General features: G+C 43.8%; 1 protein-coding gene across 13 annotated transcripts in view; it reads left to right on the forward strand.

Moving 5' to 3' along the window:
• nav3 (neuron navigator 3) overlaps positions 1-6,372 on the forward strand; it is a 223,688-nt gene that overhangs the window by 54,373 nt on the left and 162,943 nt on the right. Inside the window, exon 1 of one of the 13 annotated variants that reach the window (XM_032505792.1) lies at positions 6,221-6,303. The exons of the other annotated variants lie outside the window; for them this stretch is intronic. The gene's annotated coding sequence lies outside the window, so the exon portion shown is untranslated. Of the gene's footprint in view, positions 1-6,220; positions 6,304-6,372 lie in introns of those variants that run through there. 13 annotated transcript variants of the gene reach the window in all.

Consider the following 6,372-nt stretch of genomic DNA (forward strand, 5'->3'; position numbering starts at 1 on the left):
ACTTGGTTAGTTTACACACACAGTCCTGAACCACCCACACACACACACACACACACTTTTTCCTGATGATACTGACATACTTTTAATTAACATTTTCAATGCACTTGTAACAGAGTATTTTTTACAGTAGTGTATTAGTACTTGTACTTAAGTAAAGGATCTGGATACTTCTTCCACCACTGGCCCCAAGACAGCGACGGGGCAGAGAATCATGGAGGAAGCTCCATAACATCACGACTCCATCAATCCCGTTGGCTCATCGCTCGTTTAGTTAATGCAGCTTTATGTTGTGTTTAATTACATTTAGGACCCATGTGGGAGCACCGCCGGTGCCAAGTTGAGGTTTTTGGAGCCAGTGTAGTCTCTCCTCCTGGCTAGCCTGGTTGAAACAGCATAACACAGCTAAATGTCTTCCAAGTGATTGTATACTATTTATATGCACAAACCCCTTGAATGCCATTAACTCCTTAATTTATTAGACAGCGTTGGAATGATGCCCTGATTAAAGAGCCCATACATTAACAGTCCTTCAATGGATGTGTCTTGATGAATCCAGCGCAACTACTGCATAGTGAGTTCTGCAGAGTTTGACTCTCTTCTCTCCTCTCACTTCTGCATCTCGTCTCTCTCTCTCTCTCTCCTCTTAACCCGGCTCCCCCCGGAGGCCGAGCAGCGCCACTGCAGGCTCTCTGCCAATAACACCTGCGTAGTCTGCTGGAGTCACTGCATTGTGATCAGGACTGTGGAAGGCAGTTTCTCTGCTCTAGGGGTGAGAGAGCGGGCTGTGTTTGTTAGCAGCGTTTGGGATCCCTGGCACCAAAGGGGGAGAGAGGAAGAGAAGAAAAGACACTTCATGTGGCATCCGTGAGGATACCATCACCACAGAGACTGGACTTCTGCTGACTGATGCTTGCTGCCGGAAGAAAGGAAGAGGAAGGAGGGTGGGCAAGGGGAGGGCGGTTCAATATGTGTTTGCTTGTGTCTGAGCAGCTGGGGTGTGTGTGTGGTGTGGTGTGTGTGTGTGTGTGTGTGTGTGTGTGTGTGTGTTATCTCATCCAGCACATATGTCTTCGTGATGTCAGTAGTCTCAGTCAGCACGGCTGAAGGTGGTGTTACTGCTGATGTTGTGCCTCCGTCGTAGCGTCGGCTCTGCTTCCCGAAGCGATTGGGATTCAGAGAGAGGAGAGGGTAAACGAGTGCAGGAGGCTGACAGCCTGAACTCTGAGCGCCGCTGAGGAGTCATGATGAAGTGAGTGGATCAGCGAGTCAGCGCTCACGCACAGACTAGAGGACAGGCTGCTTGCAAATGTCCTTTTGATGTTTGTGCGTTGTCACAAAGCTCTGGGAGAAGAGAGGACCGGGGGGGGGGGGCTTGGTGCTGACGGGTGACCACAGGTCCCAGGGCAGGTCCCAGCCAAGGGTAGAATAGTTTTACATGTTTCATAGTTTTCATAGTTTGGGATTTAGTTTTAGTTTACTTTTGGTTAGTTTTCAAAGTGTGTTTGCTAGTTTTAGTTTTTCAAAAAGGTTTATTTTTTTATAGATTTAGTTTTTGTTTTACAGTAGTTTCAGTTTGTTCTCAAAGTATATTGTCTCTGTTGCACATAGCCACATGTATACAAAATACATGGATGGAGAATATCTGTTTAATCTTCGGGCTAAAATTACAGCACAGCGCCATGTCATGTCAACTCTCTTCAATTTCTGTGGTTCAATGCCTCGAGCATTGACAGAAATTCCTACTGTCTCCTTTTTTTAGTAGTGATATATCATAGCTAAAAAACTGAAATGATTTACGTTCACTTTTTTATTGAATTTATGTGTTTTTTATAGTTTCAGTTTAGTTTTAAGTTGGTTTCAGTTTGATAAAATGTTGGAACCCAGGACATCGCAGTCACACATGGCTCAGAGCCGTTCTTACCTTTTTCTAACTAAACCTGAATATGTGGTGAGAAACAGGAAGATTGTTTGCAGTCTTGTCTCCTCTCCTCTCTGCCTTGATCTGTCTGAGTTCTCTTGAAGTTGATTCTTTCCTTGCAATATTTCAAACCGATCTGTTGGCCAAGAAGTTCTGAAAATGTCCAGATCTAGAAGTTGGTGGTTTAAAGACTTTACAGTGGTTCCTTCATGATTCCTACATTTTAGCTGATTTCTTCAGATTACTGTGATTACTGGTCTATACTCCCATAAGGCAACCAAAAATAGGGTTTTGGCTTGAAACTGTATTATGTGTGTCTTGCTTCCACACGTTGACATATTTAAGTGTAAAAGTGAATTTTGGAGAACATGCTGTTCCAGAGTGGGGAAGTTGGACATACAGATGGTGACTCAGCGTTGTCATGAGCTGTCTCAGAGTCGGGTAGGAAGGGTTTAAAGTAGACTTGCAAATTCTGTGATGGAATACTTCACCTGCTGGGACATGGTGAAGTAAAGAAATAAAAATAGGCTGTTTTCTAAGACTATGTTAAAGCTAACTTTTTTTATGTGTAAATGTCATCAGCACTTACAGGTTTCAGTGTGAAACTGACAGATCTGTAAGCAGCCGAGCCAAAGTGAAATTTGATTTGTAAATTCCTTCAGAGGCTTTGTTGATTCCTAATGGAGGCTGTTTTCCATACAGCAAGATCCCGCTCGGAGCAAACACCGTCTCTCTGCAAGTGTTTGCTCAGAGCGGGATTTTAAAGTCACATCAGTTTACTTTCTTGTGATTGTCAGCCTGTGTGAAGCTGTCTTGTCTTGCTTGTAGTAAACACTGCTAATCCACTAACCCTCGTGCAGCATCAAACAAACTTTGAGAACACAGTGTGTGACCTTAGACAGCTATTGTATAGCCCTGAAGATGTGTGCTCATTGGAATCCTATTCCTCCTGGAGCTGCAGCATGCACAGGCAGCTGGCTGTTTTAGCCACAAACTCACCCAAATTTGAATTCATCAACTGGGTATCTGGATTACTCCCTTTCTCCTCTCCTCCCTCCTTCCTCCTCTCCTCCCTTCTTACTTGCTCCATTCACAAGTGTTGACGAAGTGATTGAAAGGCCTTTGTATTTTTCCAGAAACAGTCAGCGTGTTTTTGAAGTGCGTTTTCAATTCGGAAAAGCTCTAGTCTTGCATTGCCAGACCTTCTTCTACAGCGCTGCAAAGGAAGGTCTGGTTTCCAGGATGGGAGGGAAAAGGTGCTCTGGTTTATTGACATTTCTTTAACCCTATCACAATGGTCTTGGGCGGTGCTAAGCGCCAGATGTTTTGGTGAAACTTTGTACGTAGGGAGGCGAGTTCTGGAATCAAAATGGCTTGTTGAGTGTGTGATGAGAATTTTACTCCCAAAAAAAAGGAACACATACTTAGATTTTTGGTTCTAGCTCAGAGGATGTTTCCCCTAAATCAGCCGGAGTTTAAAATGCCAACACGTAGAAAGTGGAGAAAGCGGCGGCACCGGCACAATTCCATGAATGAAACGTCGTTGATATAGTCTAGAAGATTTCTAACTCTTTATTTGCAGTTGTAAATGGAAGCACACAATAATTAGTATTTTCTTACGCCTATTTTCTGTTAATGCAGTTAAATTAATGAACTGAATTTGGATGGGAATGGGACTATTGCTGTCAGCAGAGTTGTGTCTTTACTCTGACAGACTACCTCTCTCTGTTGCTCTGCAGAAGCGTATCTTCTGTCCCTGCTGCCTTTTTAAGGGTAGAGAGAGAGAGAGAGAGAGAGAGAGAGAGATGCATGGCAGTGGGAGGTGGCTGTTGAAACAAGGATCAAACCCTCCTCTTCGTCCCAGGTCTCTGATGAACGTAGCTGTCCAGCCGCTTGTGTTCAAGCCTTGGTGGAAGGTTTGGTTGTCAGCAGGAACAGCACGTGCACTCTTCATTCCTCTCTTACTCACACTCACTTTCTCCATCCTCCTGCCCTCCTGTTTGTTTACTTGCCCCCCGATGGGATGTGGTTTGCAATTGCGGTGTGGGTTTTTCTGCGCGTCTGAGTAACTGAGCCCCGTTTGTGTTTACGTGTGCATATGCATGTTTTTTTTTGGGGGGGGGGCTTTATGACTTCTCATCCCATAGAAAGTCGCTGAAGGAAACCACACAACAGATAAAAACTTCTGAGAGGCGGCATCTTTAAAACGGCGTCTCTTTTCCAAGAAAACAGAAAAGAGCAGGAGAGAAATGCTTTTTTAATTGTGAGCGTTGTGTGAGGTAAATGAGGGGAAATCATGAGAAACCAGTTTTATGAGGGAATTCCTTGAGAAATGTGGACCTTTTGAGAGGCTGAAAAGCCTGTTGCAGTTATAGAGACTTTATCTGCAGAAGTTATCCTAAAGTTCCACCATACAGTTTGACTGACGGGAAGTTTAGCGCAGACAGCCCTGTTTTTCTAAAAATTACATTCCCATACGACTAAAAACTGCATTCCCAACAAACATTTTCTAGCGGATTGCATTGTTTTTGATGCATCACAAATAGGTTTCTAATCAAAGTATGCATAGGAAGGAGGTCGGGGTGGGCACTGATGGTTTAATGCATGTTATGCCCAAAACACACCTACGAATTAATGAAGACATTAAGTACAACCCTTTTGAACCATGCACCCAGCGCACAGACCCTTTTTTATCTGCTGTTAAACTAGCAAAACTGGATTGGTACAAGCCCTGAATGCACCTGTGCAGGGGCTGCACATCAGCATTAATTCTACTTTTTTTACATTAAGGGATTCCTTTTACGTGGAGGACCCCCACCTCATGGAAGATCTTACATTTCTGAGGGGATTTCATCATGCTGATCACGCCTGCATTGCTTCTTTTTTTCTTTTTAATCCAGGGATAAGGAGAAAAGTTTCAGGCAGCAGAACAGCAGTGTGTCTTTATATGGGCTGATACAGATTTTATTTTGGTCCCAGTATCTCAATTCCAGCCTAGCAGGAAAATGTTCCTCCACAGCTGTCTGGGGACATTGGTATCCAAGGAACGCACCCTGGGCACAGTGAGGAGAACCAGGTCAATGTTTTAGTTGTGTGTAATGTAATTTCCCAGGTGCTGTCCGGTTGTTAGTGAGAGAGGTTTGAGTGATTTTTGTTATTGGAAGAAACAATGTGTGACGTTAAGGCATTTACAACTACTTGGGGTGCTTTAACCAGCATTGGGGATGGAGGGCGGCCCCTTAACTCTTAGGCTTCTTCAATCCTTGAGGATGTGTTTGAAAAATCGAACCATTCTTACACAAAGAGAACCTGATTGTTTTAGTAGATGCCTGCGTTCGTAGGGCAGAGCACGCAGAGGCCAAATGTGATTCACATCTTTCGTCCTCGGAGACCAGAGAAACGGTGCGGTGCAGCTGCCAAGATCAGTCTGCCGCCCGCCGGACAAAGCATCGCTTATCAGAGGGCTTATGAGCTCTAATGAAAGACAAAGCGGCTGTGTAGAGGTTTAGGTGGCAACACAAAGGATTATCCGGCATGCTGCCCTTCCGGGTTCAGACACAAAGTCAGGAAAGTGAATCCACCTGTTGCAGCAAACGTCTTCTTTAAGACTTGATTCATGAAAAAGTCATGCATGTGAAATACTCTTCCACTTTAAGTACTGCACGCTTCTTATGAAATTAAAAGACTCACAAAATGGCCTGAAGATGTCTGACATGTCTTATCCTTCATTTGGGTGCTGTATTTGTCAGCGCAGGCTGTCACATTTGCGTCTCTCTCATCCATCTATGTCAGAGTGTTTGCTGGGATCATTTCTGAATCCCACGGAGGAAGATCATAAACAGTGTAGCTCTCCAAGTGCCAGAGCTTGATGAAATATTTGTGCTTGATGTGCAGGGAGCAGGGAGTGTTTGGACATTCTCCCTGGCAGGACCTTAACCACATCACTGTAGAGAAGACAGAGAGGATAGGCAGCATGGGGGAGAAGAAGTCCGTGAGGATGAAATAGGCTTCCTTCCTTTACACCATTCAATTACTATTGTATAACTTGATGTTTTCTCTAAATTGCTTTTTGACAATGAATGCATCATTTTAGATATTTATTCAAGAGATTGGGGCTCAAACTTATCCATAAAGTTATCATGACTTCCAAGTCATATTTGTAGTTTCCTGACAACATATCTAAGGAAGGAAATGCTTTTCTGGCATCAATGTGCCAATTCACAAAAAAAGGGTTCTTTCAGAAATGCAAAAATAAAATGCCATGAAAGGATCCATTGCTTTTGACTGAGTGATTGTGTGACATCACAAAGTTCCGTTGAGTAAGTTGACTCTTTGCTACTGTGTGTTATAATTTGGATAACCCTGGATCTACTGCACCAAAAACTGTAAAACCTTGTCAAACACACACACGCACACACACACACACACACACACACACACACACACACACACAC

The sequence above is a fragment of the Etheostoma spectabile genome, chromosome 23 (genome assembly GCF_008692095.1).
Source record: "Etheostoma spectabile isolate EspeVRDwgs_2016 chromosome 23, UIUC_Espe_1.0, whole genome shotgun sequence".
In the NCBI taxonomy this organism is placed as follows: domain Eukaryota; kingdom Metazoa; phylum Chordata; class Actinopteri; order Perciformes; family Percidae; genus Etheostoma; species Etheostoma spectabile.